Source organism: Saimiri boliviensis, chromosome 3 (assembly GCF_048565385.1).
Source record: "Saimiri boliviensis isolate mSaiBol1 chromosome 3, mSaiBol1.pri, whole genome shotgun sequence".
Classification (NCBI taxonomy): domain Eukaryota; kingdom Metazoa; phylum Chordata; class Mammalia; order Primates; family Cebidae; genus Saimiri; species Saimiri boliviensis.
The window spans coordinates 66,793,044-66,810,109 of NC_133451.1; the positions used below are offsets into that span (position 1 = coordinate 66,793,044).

General features: G+C 39.3%; 1 long non-coding RNA gene across 3 annotated transcripts in view; it reads left to right on the forward strand.

The window, feature by feature from the left end:
- LOC141584002 (uncharacterized) overlaps positions 1-17,066 on the forward strand; it is a 53,239-nt gene that overhangs the window by 18,082 nt on the left and 18,091 nt on the right. For 2 of the 3 annotated variants that reach the window (XR_012516842.1, XR_012516843.1), the window contains exon 1: positions 134-14,271. This is a non-coding gene — a long non-coding RNA (uncharacterized LOC141584002). Of the gene's footprint in view, positions 1-133; positions 14,272-17,066 lie in introns of those variants that run through there. The other variant, XR_012516844.1, reaches the window with a different exon arrangement.

Consider the following 17,066-nt stretch of genomic DNA (forward strand, 5'->3'; position numbering starts at 1 on the left):
ATCTGCATTCACTCCATAGTCAATCTGGCTTCTGACTCTGGCTCCATTCCCATTTTATAATTCTGCTTCTGTCCTTTGTATTAGACTTTGGTATTTGGTTTCCTATTTCTGAATCTTGGCTTGTTGCCCCCCCCCCCCCCACACACACACACACGCGCGCGCTGTACTAATTATCATTTCTACTTCAAACTACTTCACTTTCATTATTCTGTAGGTACCCAACCCCCGTTTTTGGTCATGGACCAGTGCCTTAAAACCACTGGACTTTACACAGACAGGGATTCACATCTGTGGTTGTTCATATGGTTTTCTTCTACAAATACTGTCCTCACCAGAGGAGTGCCACAGCCAGCTATAATAATGGCAAAGTCCAGATCATTCCCTATTGTGTATTTTGGCTTCTTGTCTCTGTCAGTTGTAGTGAGTTGCAAAGACACAGAGTTACAAGTGGAGTTCTAGGGTCATGTGCACAGGGACCAGTTAAAATGAATTTGGAATGTGTGGATGGTAAACCTGGAAGTGGAAGATCCTCACCCCCACTTTATGGGTCAGGAGACTTGTTTATGTATAGGTGAGAAAGTAGTGATGAGTGGGACGTATCTATTGTGAGAAGAGCCAGAGTCTACTCTCTATTGTTTCTCTTGGTGATTAAGACTGTCAGCTTAAACTTTCATTTATTTAACACTTACTGAGCACCTACCATGTATGTATTAGGTGCTAGGCTAGAACTTTGGGATATAATGATGAGCAAAAACAGTCATGGCCTCCACTGTTACTGAGTTTACAAGCTAAGTGGAGCAAAGATGTTATACATTAATCTAAAAATTATTTAATGAAAATTATTGCTAAATACAATAAAATAATATGACTATATAACCAAGTCTAAATATAATAATATAACTATAATAAATGCAAAATTATAACTCTGTTAGTTCTATAAGGAAAAAGTGCATGGTATAATTACCCATAGTAATAGTGCTTTCCTGGGAAATTATGGTTGAATTGAGATCTTAAGAGAGAGTAGGAGTTAACTAGTTGAAGAAAGGAAGAAGTATATCTATGTAAGTCTCTGAGGTTAAAGGACAATGGTGGTTTCAGAGTTGAAAGAAGGCTATTTTTTCCACTGTGTCAGAGTTATGAAAGGCATGTTGCCAAATGGGTTTAAGAAGCAGGTAAAGACTAATCATAGAGTGTCATTAGAAGAATTTGTGTCTTTTTAAATTTTTTTATTTCAACTTTTATTTTAGGTTCAATGGGTACATGTGCAGCTTTGTCACATGGGCATACTGCATGATGCCCAGGTTTGGAGTATGATTAATCCCATCACCCAGGTAATGAGCATAATGCCCAAAAGGCAGTTTTTCAACCATTTTCCCCCTCTTTGCCTCCCACCTGTAGCAATCTCCAGTGTCTATTATTGCCATCTTTATGTCCATATGTACTCAATGTTTAGCTCCTACTTATAAGCGAGAACATGCAATGTTTGTTTTTCTGTTTCTGTGTTAATTTACTTAGGACAACAGCCTCCAGCTGCATCTGTGTTGCTGCAAGGGACGTGATTTTTCTTCTTTTTCAGGCTGCATAGTACTCCATGACACATGTATATGTACCATATTTTCTTTATCCAATCCACCATTAATGGGTACCTAGCTTGATATAATGCCTTTGCTATTGTCGATACTGCTGTAACATATGCATTCATGTGTCTTTTTTATAGAATAGTTTATTTTCCTTTGAGTATATACTCAGTGATAGGATCGTAGGGTCAAAATATAGTTCTGTTTTTAGTTATTTGAGAAATCTTCCAACTGCTTTCCACAGTGGTTGAACTAATTTACATTCCCACCAATAGTTGTAAGTATTTCTTTTACTCCTCAGCCTCTCCAGCATCTCTTATTTCTTTGACTTTTTAATAATGGCCATTCTGAGTGGTGTGAGATGGTATCGCACTGTGTTTTTTAAATATTATTATTATTATTATTATTATTATTATTTTGAGACAGGGTCTCACTCTGTTGCCCAGGCTGGAATGCAGTGGTCCAATCTTGGCTCACTGCAATGTTCACCTCCCAGGTTCAAGTGATTCTCATGCCTCAGCCTCCCAAGTAGTTGCTGGGATTACAGGCATCCACCACCATGCTCGGCTAATTTTTATATTTCAGGTAGAAATAGGGTTTTGCCATGTTGGCCAGCTGATCTTGAACTCCTGGCCTCAAGAGATCTGCCTGCTTTGGCCTCCCAAAGTGCTGAGATTACAGGTGTGAGTAACTGCGCCTGGCCTCATTGTGGTTTTGATTTGCATTTCTCTTGTGATTAATGATGCTGAGCATTTTTCATATGTCTGTTGGCCTCTTGTATACGTTCCTTCAAGAAATGTCTGTTCATGTCTGTTTCCCACGTTTCAGTGGGGATATTTGATTTCTTGCTTGTTGAATTGTTTAAGTTTCTTCTAGATTCTGCACATTAGAACTCTGTCAGATGTATAGTTTGTGAATATTTTCTCCCATTCTGAAAGTTGTCTGTTTACTCTGTTGATATTTTCTTGTCCTGTGCAGAAACTCATTAGTTTAAGTAGGTCCCACGTGTAAATTTTTGTTTTTGTTGCAAATGCTTTTGAGGACTTAGTCAGAAATTCTTTGTCAAGGCTGATGTCCAAAAAAATATTTCCTAAGTTTTTGTCTAGGATTTTTATAGTTTTAAGTCTTACATTGAAGTATTTAATCCATCTCGAGTTAATTTTTTTATATGGTGATAGGTAGGAGTTCAGTTTCATTCTTCTGCCTATAGATAGCCAGTTATCCAACATAATTTATTAAATAGAGGGTCCTTTTCTCATTGCTTATTTTTGTCAACTTTAACAAAGATCAGTTGATTATAAGGGTGTGGCTTTATTTATTTCTGCGTTCTCTAGTCTTTTCCTTTGGTCTATGTGTCTTTTTTTGTACCAGTACCATGCTGTTTTGGTTGTGATAGCCTTGTAGTATAGTTTATAGTCAGATAATATGATACATCTGGCTTCATTCTTGCTTAGAATTGTTTTGGCTATTCAGGGTCTTTTTGGTTCCATATGAATTTTAGAGTAGTTTGGTCTAATTATGTGAAAAAATGGCATTGGTAGTTTGATAGTAATAATGTTAAATGTGTAGATTGCTTTGGCCAGTTTAGCCATTTTAAGATATCGATCTTCCAGTCTGTGAGAACAGAATGTTTTTCCATTTCCTTGTGTATGTGGTTTCTTTCAGCAGTGTTTTGTGGTTCCCATTGTAGAGCTCTTTCACCTCTTTGGTTAGATGCATTTCTAGGTATTTTATTTTTGGGGTGATTATTGTAAATGGAGTACATTCTTTATTTGACTGTCAGCATTAATACTATAGGTGTATAGAAATGCCACTGATTTTATACACTGATTTTGTTTCCTCAAATGTTACTGATGTTGTTTATCAGTTCTAAGAGCCTTTTGATAGAATAGTTTGGGTTTTGCAGATATGGATTCATATTGTCGGTGAAGAGGGATAATTTGACTTCTTCTTTTCCTGTTTGGTTGCCTTTTATTTCTTTCTCTTGTCTGATTGCTCTGGCTAGGACTTCTACTATTCTTTTGAATAGGAGTGGTAAGAGTTGGCATTCTTGTCCAGTTCTTAAGGAGAATGCTTCCAGCTTTTGCTGGTTCAGCATGATATTGGCTGTGGGGTTGTCATAGACAGCTCTTATTATTTTGAGATGTTGTCCTTCTATTCCAAATTTGCTGAGGGTTTTTTTCATGAAGGGATGTTGGATTTTATCAAAGGCTTTTTCTATGTCCATTGAGATGATCATATAGTTTTAATTTTTAATTCTGTTGATATGGTCAATCACATTTATTAATTTGTGTATGTTGAACCAGCTTTGCATCCCAGGAATGAAACCTACTTGATCACAGTGAATTAACTTTTTTTTTTTTTTCTGAGACGGAGTTTCGCTCGTTACCCAGGCTGGAGTGCAATGGCGCGATCTCGGCTCACCGCAACCTCCACCTCCTGGGTTCAGGCAATTCTCCTGCCTCAGCCTCCTGAGTAGCTGGGATTACAGGCACGCGCCACCATGCCCAGCTAATTTTTTGTATTTTTAGTAGAGACGGGGTTTCACCATGTTGACCGGGATGGTCTCGATCTCTTGACCTCGTGATCCACCTGCCTCGGCCTCCCAAAGTGCTGGGATTACAGGCGTGAGCCAGCGCGCCCGGCCTGTGAATTAACTTTTTGATGTGCTGTTGGATTTGGTTTGTTAGTATTTTGTTGAGGATTTTTGCATCTGTGTATATGAGGAATATTGGCCTGTAGCTTTCTTTTTTCATTGTTTCCTTGCCAAATTTTGTTATTAGAATAATGCTAGCTCCATAGAATGAGTTAGGGAGGAGTTTCTCCTTTTCAGTTTTTTGGATTATTTTCCATAGAATTGATACCAGCTCTTCTTTGTATATCTAGTAGAATTTGGCTGTGAATCTATTTCATCTAAGGCATTTTTTGGTTGGTGGCAGTTTTTTTTTTTTAAATATATATTACTGATTCAATTTTGAAACTTTTTATTGATCTATTCAGGGTTTCAATTTCTTCCCGATTCAATCTTGGTAAGTTGTGTGTTTTTCCAGGAATTTATCCATTTCCTCTAGGTTTTCTAGTTTTTGTGAATAGAGTTGTTCATTGTAGTCTCTGAGGAGGTTTTTTAATTTTTTTTTTTTTTAATTTTTGAGACAGATTCTCACTCTATTGCCCAGGCTGGAGAGCAGTGGCACAATCTCAGCTCACTGCAACCTCCACCTCCTGGGTTCAAACAATTCTTCTGTCTCAGTCTCCTTAGTAGCTGGGATTACAGGCATGCACCACCATGTCCAGCTAACCTTTATATTTTTAGTAGAGATGGGGTTTCATCATGTTGGCCAGATTGGTCTCGATCTCCTGGCCTCAGGTGATCTGCCTGCCTCAACCTCCCAAAGTGCTGGGATTACAGACATGAGACACTGCACCCGGCCTCTGAGAATCTTTTGTGTTTGTTTGGGATCAATTGTAATGTCACCTTTGTCATTTCTATTGTACTTCTTTAGATTTTGTCTGTTTTTTAGTTTGTTAACCTAGCTCGTGATCCATTCATCTTGTTTATCATTTCAAATAAACAAATTTGGCTTCATATATCATTTGTATGGATTTTTAGTTCTCAATTTCATCCAATTCTGGTCTGGTTTTAGGTATTTCTTTTCTTCTGCTAGTTTTGGTGTGAGTTTATTGTTCTTTTACTTACTGTAAGTTCAACTGAGATCTTTTTAACTTCTTACGGTAGACATTTAGCACTATAAACTTTCTTTTTAACACTGCTTTTGCCACATCCTAGAGATTTTGGCATATTGTGTTTCTGTTTTCATTTATTTCAAAGAATTTTTTATTTCTGCCTTAATTTTATTGTTTACCTAAAATTCATTCAGGAACAAGTTGTTTAGTTTCCATGTAATTGTGTAGTTTTCATAGATATTCCTGGTATTGATTTCCATTTTTATTCCACTGTTGCTCTAATTAGGAGTATGGTTGCTAAGGTTTTGATTTTTAAAAAACTTATTGAGACTTGCTTTATGGCCAAGCATGTGGTTGATCTGAGTATGTTTCATGTCCTGATGAGAATGTATATTCTGTGATTCAAAAGTGGAGCATTCTTTAGACATCCAATTGATCAAGTGTCAAATTTAAGTCCTGAACTTTTTTGTTAGTTTTCTGCCTCAGGGATCTTTCTAATGCAATCAGTGGGGTATTGGAGTTTACCAGTATTATTGTGTAGCTAAGTATTTTTGTAGGTTGAGAAGTACTTGTGAGGTCACCAGGAAACCTGCAATTCCCAAGGGATCTTCTGGTCCTCTGAGCTTGGCAAAATTGGAGTGAATTGTAGGGTATGTCTTGGGTGGCCTGGTGATGCACTGGGTCAAAGGTAGAGGATTCTGGGGCAGGGCTGTGGTGTCACAAGTGTGCAGTTGGTATACCCCCAAGGACCAGGCTTTTTAGCCCAGCAGGTGACTATTGAGTCTGCCCAAGTATCACTTTCCCAACTGGGTCTTCCTCCAATTTCTGCCCCAGGAGCTAGCCAAACCACCTAGTTTTGTTCCAAGCCTTCTGTGCCCAGGTTGCTAGGCTGTTCCAGCTGTACTGCATCATGGGGATCCCTCAGACAGAAGCTGAGCTGGCCAACAGGCAACACCTTTCCCAGACTGTTCTTGTAAAGGGAGAGACACTTACTTCCCACATCAGCACATACACCCTTACCCCACTTTTCTCTTTGTCCCAGTAGTGAGGGCTTCTCTCCTGCTCAAGCTCTGGCTACAGATCTTAGCTTGACAACCCTGGGCAGTGTGCTTGAACCCTGGAAATTTGGAACTGGGCTTATGACTTTGTCCTCTGGCTCCATGGACAAAGTCATTCACCAGCTGTGCTGGGGGACTGAACTGCTCACAGTCTGCCAGGAAAACACTCAGGTGGGGCACTCAGGAGGCTGTGCTGTGTGTACCCACTTTCAGGAGCAGTCTGGCAGATGGCCTTGGGAGGGGTCAGAGTCAAGGGAGCACATGGTTCAGATATCCCACAATCCTTTAGAAAAGAGTTCTTCTCTCTCTGGCCTGGCAGTTAGCAGTGGCTACCATCACTCAGAGCAAGATGGAAAAGAATGGGGGATGGGTGCCTGTGGCCATGTTTTCCTGCCGCTACCCCATCGGCTGTGAAACCTTCTGGGCCCTGTGCAAGTTTGAGCTCTGCCTCTATCTAATCTCCAAGGAGTTCCCCTTGCCAATTCAAATGTCTAGGGGGGCATCAGATTTCTTGGAGCTAGGATCTCAGAGGTCTGTGGAGGTAGTGTGGTGCCTCAGAGTTCCTTTACTCACCCTTTCCTGAGCGCCTGTTCCAGACCAGAAACTGATCCTGGTGCTTGATGACTCCTTGCAGGCATCCCAACTTCCTCTCTCTTCAACCTCAGTGTCCATGTCATCTGTCTCTCTTGACTTTCAGTGTTTTTCTCTCAAAAGATCTGTTCAGAGGGTGATGGCTTATTCTATATTTTGATTTCTTTAGATGGAAGAGTAAGGGGCTTACTCTATATTTTTATTTCTCTGGCTGCATCTAATTGGCCATCTTATCACTGCTTTTGGATTTCTGCCTTTATCTAAAAAAAGATGGGATGCCATTAAAGTGAGTTAAGCTGGATAGTGCTAAGGTTTGTGTGTTGAAAAGACCATCTTTGTTGCTTATGTGGAGTAGGCCAAAAGGATGCAAGAAGACAAATCAGAAGGCTGATTTGGTAGATCCAGGAAAGACATGATGCTGGCTCAGACCACTGTGGTAGTGGCGGAGATAGCTAGAAACGTTTGGATTCAAGATACATTTTGAAATAAGAGTAAATAGAACTTGCTGATTGATTGGAAATCAAGGATAACACTTTCCTCAAATCTCTGACCTTCTACCTCCTGGATCACTTTTAGAAGATGATCTCATATACTGTTTTACTAAGAAAATAGAAGCCATCTGTCAAGAACTCCCTAATTTACCTGTCAATAAGCATGAACTTACGAGGGGCTTAGAGGAAGTGTTGTCTTCAGGGAACAGTCAGATTTCAGTTAAAGCAAGGGAGTAGAGTGAGAGCTCAGAGAAGTTTTAAGGACATAAGGGAGTCTTCTGGACAATTATTGGCTCCTCTATTGAGCCTTTTACTGAGGTTTGGAAGGCAATGAAGGGGAGGGGACTGATGTGAAAAAAGCATATGAAAAGAGTTAAGTTGATGATAGTGAGGTAGAGGATAGATGACCATTCAATTTGTCATACAATGGAAGCATGGGCGAAAGCCATAGTGAATTTCTTTGAGGGAGGCAGACAATGGGAGGTGGCAAGAGAATTTGACCAGGGTGGTTATAGACATAGACATTGGCAACCTGCATGTGAGAAGGTTTGGACAATGCTGGATATATAAACTGAAGACTCACATGCTTCAGGGCCTGGTGGATAAGAAAACCACAGAAGACTGGTATCAAGCAATGTGCATAGCTCCTTTAGATTGTTTTGGATCTCCTCCAGGAACTTACCTGTAGCAAAGGTAATGTTGTGCTAGGCATGAAGGAAAACATAAGGACTGAAATCCATATTTGTTTTAGAAGGGATATATGAAAATTGTTACGGTCAAATTTCTCTGTTGTGAGATGGATGACCAAGTCATATTGTTTATTTGATATGTAGTCATGGTAATCTTCTTTCTGTATTTGGTTGATCTTTCTTGCTTACCATCATTTGTGGATAGTGAATAGCAGAGTGGGTAAATTCAGACCTGGAAGGCTTTGAGGGCTGCACTCTAGAAACACAAGGCTATTTGTAATACATGGTCTCACTTTATAATTTTCAGGTAGTTATAGAGATGAAACACCTCCCTAATCATCAAGGGAGCAGAATATGATCCAATGTAACAGATACTTTGTGTACCATCTTAGTGAAAGCGTTGAGAACTATATTAAATACTTATGAAGGGAAAGGGCTAGGCAAATCATGTGAACAGTTAGTTTCTTTTTTCTTTATTCTTTTTTAAACAGTTAGCTTCTTAATGAACTCTGAGGTATCCGGGCATATTTTTTTTCTGGAGCATCCTGAGCTTGCTTTGGTTAAAGATGCAAATACTTTAAGCAGTAGTATACATCAGAAAGTTTTGCCAGACATAAAGATTACCAGCACCTTGGGAGGTTGAGGCAGGTGGATCACCTGAGGTCAAGAGTTCGAGACCAGCCTGGCCAACATGGTGAAACCCTCTCTCTATTTAAAAAATACAAAAATTGGCTGGGTGTGATGGAGAATGCCTGTAATTTCAGCTACTCGGGAGGCTGAGGCAGGAGAATTGCTTTAACAGGGGAGGTAGAGGTTGCAGTGAGCCAAGATCACACCACTGCACTCCAGCCTGGGTGACAGAGCAAGACTCGGTCTGAAAAAAAAAAATTACCAGACAGCCCTAATGGGTCATATTCAGGGTGAGTAGACTTTAGTATCCAGCCAGGTCAGTGTTCTAATAGGAGCTTAACACACTTGTTTGGGATTCACTTTAAGTAAAGCAATATCTTGATTTTTCAAAATTGCTTCCAGTAATTCTGAAACTGCCTCAGATGCTACTTTTCATAAGTGTCTGTCTGTTGTTGCCCCATGATGAAGCCTTTTGCTTCTAGCAGTAGTTATAGGGCCCTATCAGTCTTTAAGCAAGGATGCTCAGGCATGAATGAAGTTGCCCATAAATAAATTCATAGATTCCTCTTGCCTTATATATATCTGCTATATACATGATGTGAAATTTGGCTCTACATAAGAATATGACAGATTACATCTGAAGTATGCCTAACTCTCTTGTCATTGTGCTGTTCCTTGTTAAAAACGTCAGGTCATGGGAGAGTTCTAAGGCCTCTCAAGTTAGTATATCCAGACCGTTTTTGCAGTGAAATCTCATATGTTGTTCAGTTAATTATTGCCATAGACAACTTTCTCTGGAAATAAGTGCACAGGGAGAGTTCATATTGACCTGAAACCCTATGGCAGGAATTCCTCTATAGAGATGGTGGAGGCCTCTTTGTGAAGAAAGGAGATGATGAATGGAGTGGTATGATTGAGGTTGAGATGAAAAAGGTAATTCTTGAAAGGTAATTACCATTTGTAAACCAGTTATGTCATATCTGGTTTCTCTAAATTACTTGTCTGGAAAGAATATCATTATGGATTCTAAAAGGACAATAGAGTCACTATAAAAATTATCAGAATATATGATTTCTTAACTCTCAATGGAGCTGTAGAAATAAAGGTCTAGAAGGGAGTAAAAAATTCAGAAAAATCATCTCCAACCAATACTCTCCACCTGTTCACAGGCAAGTCTTACAGGGAAAAGCAAAAATCAAGTACTTCAGACTGCTGCAGTGCAACAGCAAAGATAGGATTTATTGTGAGGTCTATGGAGACCTGTGTAAAGTTGTTGCCTGCATGTAGCTACTGCCTCTCTCAGTCCACAGTTAAGCATTTGGTTGAGGATCTGGGGTCACTTGGCCAGCAGGGCTAGCAGCTAGGAAGATAATTTGAATGCAGAGAAGAGGGAGGATAATGACAATTGGAATTTCTCATTCTCCTCTTAAGAAGTACCAGGGCCCTAGCAAAGAAGGAAAGAAGGTTGAGGGATTGCCACAGATATTTCATCTATATAATTCCAAAGGCATAATAATCTTCTAAGAGTGAAGTATATTTCTGTTTTTCATTTCTTTAGATTTGAGCCACAGTTACAAAATAGATCATGCAGTCAACTGTTTATTCACAGTTAATATTTGCTTCCTTTTTCAAGAACACCACTTAATAGGCCAAATATAACTTACAGGTGCCTCAAAAATGGGAACATCAAGTAAAGTAGTTACCCCGATCCAAGAGAATTCTGGGCTTAGGTGAGGTTCAGAGTCTAATGACTTCTAGTATCTAAACGCTCCCAGAGTTCACAGCATTATGTGTTTCTAGTTAGTTGACATGATAGCCTTTGAACAGTACATTCCTATCTAACATATATTCCTGGACTTCTCCCAAAATGTTCTAGTTCAGTTCAGAGTTCAGTGCAAATTCAGTTGCAGTTGCTGCTGCTGCTGCTTCTCTTCCACGTTTCTTTCTACCTGTCAGTACACACTGAAAATTCATCCATCCTTTTCCTGAGAAGGAGGCCATAGCTACTAGTAGGTATGAGTATGTGACTATGTGTGAAGTCTAATGAAGATTTTGATGAGCTTGGTTAGTTTTCTTGAGTGAGCAGTTCAAGCTAGCTCATCCTGGAGTAGTAGACAACACTGTAATATACATGGGAAGTCCTATATCCAACCCACACCCAATAACCATGTGGGCTTTGCCATCTGAATGGTTATTCTAGCTCCAGGGATTCCAGTGTGGGACTCAATCTCACAGTCTACTTTCTGGAAATCCTACCTGCAACACCTTTTTAGCTTGTAAACGCCTTTGTTAGAGCTATGCCTGGAAAGACAGATGGCTAATCTTCCACTTTGCTTTCCTCTCCTCAGGTACTAGCTCTGGGGTGAAGTTATGGATTAAACATACATTGTTGGTGTAAAGACAATATGTGCGATTAGAGTTTAGAAGGAAAAAAGTGACCAACAAGAGCTTGCAGTTTCCAAAATGGTGGTATTTTTGGCTTCACTCCTTTACACAAAAAACCAAAGAAATAGATAGTGCCGAGATTATTGCCAACAATATCTCAGAACTCAAATATTAAGGTAAGACATTTCCTGGAGCTACAGAGAAGTTAAAAAAAAAATCCAAGCAGATGGTAAGAGAATCAAACATCCATATCCATGATATCCTTTTCTCCTGTGTGCCTGACACCAGGTGTGCGGAAAATTTCCCCCCAGCTCACAGTTTCTACAGTGGAAAAAATGAGACTCAGGTGAACAGCCAGCTTCTTCACAATCTTGAGTCTTCTGGTGAGAAACCTTTCCCTGCCTCAACACACAAGAAGTGTTGGGAGTACCAGAAAGGTGAAATATCCTTGAGGAAAGTCAGAGACAAAGTGGGGAGGTAGAAATACCATCCTTATCTCTGGAAACTCTGATCTATAACCTGGCCAAAGGAGATGGCAAATCAGAGTGGCTGTTTAGCAGTACCACACTGTTGAGGTTCATCTCACAGGTTTCCTGGATAAAAAAACCCTGGCCAGCCTTCCCATACTACTGGGATATTCTCTTTGGGACCTCTCCCATTCAGGATGGACAGCACTCCGATCATTTACTAAAACCAAGGCAAATCTGGGCTTAAGGCACCAACCATCTAGTGTTGAAAAGGAGGCAGTGACCCAAAGGGAGAAAAAAAAAAGAAAGAATCAATAGGTAAATAACAAAGAATTTCTGAACGAACATAGCTAATAAAAATAAAAAGCCAGACAGAGAAGACTGGAATAAATAGCTGATCACTCAGTGCACATCCCTCAATGCACAATGTTCATCCGTAAGAAATAACAGCAGGCCGGGCATGGTGGTTCATGCCTGTAATCCCAACACTTTGGGGAGTCAGCGTGGGCAGATCAGGAGTTGAAGGTCAGGAGTTTGAGAGCAGCCTGGCCAACATGGTGAAACCCAGTCTCCACTAAAAATACAAAAATTAGCCATGTATGGTGGCGGGCACCTATAATCCTAGCTACTCGGGTGGCTAAAGCAGGAGAATTACTTGAACCCGGAAGGTGGATGTTGCAGTCAGCCAAGATTGCACCACTGTACTCCAGCCTGGGTGACAGAGGAAGACTCCATCTTGTCGGGGGAGGGAGGGAAACAGCAGCAGACAGGAAACCATAACATCCTCAAATAAAGCACAGGCCCTAACAACCGCTCTTAACAAGATGGTGATATGTGAACTCTCTGACCAGGAATTCAAAAATAGCCATTTTAAGGGAGCTCAGCGATATCCAAGGGAATACAGAAAAACAATTCAGAAGTTTATCAGATAAATTTAAGAGATTGAAATAATAATTTTTAAAAATCAAACATAAATCTTTGAACTGAGAGATACATTTGCCAAACTGAAATATTTATTAGAGGCTCTTAACAGCAGAATAAATCAAGCAGTGGAAAGAATCAGTGAGCACAAAGACAGTCTATTTGAAAACACATAGAGGAGAAAAAAGAAAAAAAATGAAAAGTAAGAAAAATTTTTATATCTTTTTTAAGATATAAAAAATTACTTTAAAAGCCTAAGAATTTGTGGTGTTCAAGAGAGTTAAATAACAGCAAGGGCGAAAACCTTATTCAAAGAAATGACAGAAAAGTTTCCAAAATTCAAAAAGAAGATAAATATCCAGGTACAGAAAGGTCAGAGAGCACCAAAAAGATTTGACTAAAATAAGATAACTCCAAGACATATAGTAATCAAACTCTCAAAGGTCAAGGACAAAGAGAGGATCCTAAAATCAGCAAGAGAAAAGAAACAAATAGCATATAAAGGAGCCCCAACTTGTCTGGTAACAGACTTTGCAATGGAAGCCATACAGGCCAGGAAGGAGTAGTGGGTGGACATTTTCGAAGCACTGAAAGAGAGGGAAAAAAACCAAAAACAAAAAAACTGTCATCCAAGAAAACTGTATCCAGCAAAGCTGCCCTTCAAGTATGGAAAGATTCAGTCTTTCCCAGACAAACAAAAGCTGAAAGATTCACCACCAAAAGATTTTACAAGAAATGCTGAAGGGAGTTCTTCAGTGTGAGTAAAAAGCCACTAATGTGCAAAATGAAAACAGAGGAAGGTATAAAACACACTGGTAAAATTAAGTACATGGACTAATCTAATACTGTAATTGTGATATGTAATTCACTCATAACTCTAATATGGAGCCCCACACAAATGTATAAAAGACAATATTGCCTACAACCTGTTAAGAGATAGGCAATATAAAGATATATAAATTGAGACAACATGAAGTCAAAATGTGGAATGGATGTGGTTAAAGTGTAGAGGGTTTTCAATTTTTTTCTTTGTTACTTTGTTTCTATTATTTGAAACCTGAGATAAGTTGTCATCTTTTGGAAATAATTTGTTACATTTGTAAGATTTTTTTCTAACCCTTATGGTAACCACTAGGCAAATCCTATAATACAGTCACTAAAAATAAAAAGCAACAAATTAAAAAATACTACCCATATCACTTTCACAAAGGAAGTAAAAGGAAGGCTGTAAGAAAGAAAGAAAGGAAAAGAGGAATTACAAAAAGCATCATGAAAAGAAGCTAGAAAATATGTAATAAGTTCTTCTCAATAACAGCATTGAATGTAAGTGGATTCAAACAAAATGGCGGACAGTGGCTGAATGGATAAAAAAACAAAACCCAGCACCAGAGCTCTCAAGTATGTAAAGCAAATATTAATACATTTAAAGGGGGAGATACACAGCAACACAGTAAGAATAGAGGATGTAACACCTAACTCTTGCTAATGGATGGATCATTCACATAGAAAAATCAACAAAAAGAGGCACATATTCTCAGGATCTCCTGAGGGCTGACTCATGGGCCATGGTCACTCCTATTTGGCTTAGAATATATCTCTTCAAATGTTTTATAGAGTTTGACTCTTTTGGTCAACAGTAACTTGGCACCCAAACGTGTGGAGTGTGGATTCAGAGAAGGCTCAGGACCCCAAAGGAATTACCCAAAGTTGGAGCTAAGGTACCAGCAGAGGCCCATTGAAAGCCTCCCCAACTTCAAGCTTCTCATTCAGTGGAACTGGTAAGTCCTCCTGAGCCTGTGACCTCCCTTTGGTTGATGGTCCTTGATTTATTCTGAGGTGTTTTTTTTTTTCTTTCCTAGGAAGTTGTGGTTTACAGATCCTATTTTAGTTCAAAGTGTGTTCTAAAGGATCTCCACTGCTTTTTCTCCAAAATTAATCTCTATTTGCCTTGTCTGTGTACATTTGCATGAGGAACTGAACTGTTGTTTTCATAGACAAATGAGAGACTGAGTTTTCTCAGCTCCAGAGAGAAAGGTCATTTTGCTCCTCCCAGCTGAAAGGTGCCTCTGGGCAACCAGGGGCTTCGTGGGAGTGTCTGTGGGGTTGAACCCCCTGTGAGGTATAGCAGCCCTACAAAGAACACTCAACAAAATTAGTTTTAAAAGCCTCATCCAGGAAGCGCATAAGGGAGCTAGCTAGTCACTTCCCGCTTTGGGTCCTCCTGGAGGTGCTTAGACCCCTGCAAAGGGAAACAGACATGCAAGAGGATGGCGATGACTCACTTGTGATGCTATGGAGTCCCGTCTGTAAGTAAGCAGCCTATACTTCCACCCATTCCGCCAAGACCCTAAGCCGCAGCTCAGTTCTTCCTTTTAAGAAGAAAAACAACAAGAACAACAGCAAAGAGAATGACCCCCTTTTGGGCACTCTGTTGGTTTTATGGCACCCTTAACTTGATGGAGCTTATGTAAAATGGAAATATTATGGTCTTTGTGCACATTTATATCAAGGAAAAAGAGCCCCAAAGTCAACCTGGAAACTACAGTTCCTAAGTTCTCTTTTTCCCTATTTTCTTTTCTGCCTGCTTTAAATCTGTTGTTACTTTTTTGCTGAGATAAAAACTACTGTTTGGATCCAACCATTGGCTTTTTTTCCTTTTTTTTTTTTTTTTATAGCAAGGCAATAAGTTTGTTTTATTATCTCATGGCTAGAGTTCTGAAGTAAAAGCTATTGGATCTCTCTCTCTCTCTCTCTCTCTCTCTCTCTCTCTCTCTCTTTCTCACTTTCTCTCTCTCTGTGTGTGTGTGTGTGTGTGTGTGTGTGTGCGCGCTTGTATTTTTAAAAGGACTTTTTGTTTTTTGGTTTTTTCCCTATGATCCTGTTCTTCTTGATAAAGTTTTTTTTAGTTTTTGACAACTTGGGGTTCCTTAAAGAAGACAGAGAAGGCACCAAACTCCTTTTTGAGGAGAAACTTCTTTTTCTTTGTGAAACCCCAAAAGTAAACAGACAAGTTTGCTCTCAAATCTTTAACTGCTTACTTGTATTGCATTGTGTTGCCTGATTTGTTTCTCCAATTACAATAGTTATTAAAACAGAAGCTACTCTTGGCTCTTTAAAATAAGAAAGAGTGTACTTTAGACATTTAGAAAAATGTCTCTGTAAAAAAAAAAGTGCACTATAAAAGCATGGTCTAGCCTCAGAATAATTCTTTTTGGAGACCCAGATGCAGTATGGACTCTGCCCAAAGCTGGGGTCCAGTTAAATGATGGAGACTTAAATAAAAAGTACTTATATAAATAAAATTGGTCTCCTTATACAATCCTGTGATCAATTATACAATTTTATATATAATTAATAATTAAATCCATTTTAATTTTCCTCTAGCACACCACACTTTCTCTCTGTATTTTGAGATAAATTTCACTATCTGATTTTTCACCTAAGAGTTGCTTCCTTTAATATGCAAATTTGGGACTATTTAGCTGACACTGCCTAGCAGGTGTCCCCAAACTACGGCCTGGCCCGGGCAGCATGTGGCCCCCTGAGGCCATTTATCTGACCCCCCGCCGCACTTCAGGAAGGGGCATCTCTTTCATTGGTGGTCAGAGAGAGGAGCACAGTATGTGGCAGCCCTCCAACGGTCTGAGGGACAGTGAACTGGCCCCCTGTGTAAAAAGTTTGGGGATCCCTCCAGGCTAATGAAACAGGTTATCAAGAATTTGAAACTCTAAGACGGGAAAAAAAGAGGTATTAAGGCCGGGTACGGTGGCTCAAGCCTGTAATTCCAGCACTTTGGGAGGCCGAGGCGGGTGGATCACGAGATCAAGAGATCGAGACCATCCTGGTCCACATGGTGAAACTCCGTCTCTACTAAAAATACAAAACATTAGCTGGGCATGGTGGTGCATGCCTGTAATCCCAGCTACTCAGGAGGTTGAGGCAGGAGAATTGCCTGAACCCAGGAGGCAGAGGTTGCGGTGAGCCGAGATCGCGCCATTGTACTCCAGCCTGGGTAACAAGAGCGAAACTCTGTCTCAGAAAAAAAAAAAAAAGAGGTATTACAAAATCTATAAGATATTCTTCTATCTGTGTGCCTAATACATCTATGTTGTTATGTGTTGTGTATACAATGTTTCACTACTAAAAATATATAAAAGAGCTGTAATTAACTGGCTTAAAAAATAAAAGCAATAAAAAAAAATAATAAAATAAAATAAAAGCAATTAAATCAAATACTTTATATAAAAAGAACACTAGTCAAATGCTTTTTCAAGTTCATTCAACTTAAGTAAAATTTTTAATTAATAAGCTGACTTTAAAATTATTGGTAAAATAATACTAGAAATGACTTAAGAATTGTTAGCATTTTTGTTTGCACTTATTGATCAAGTGGTTTTGTGCTTATTCCTGCAGAACACTATAATATTTGCCAAAAAGGTTATAAAACTATAAACCCAGCCCCAAACAGAATGATCTTTGCTTGCATAATTTTTGATAAATAAGACGTAATATTGTTGGTTTAATGAAGACAGCTAAATCCTGAGTTATTGGTAAAAGTTATGTTATATTTAAC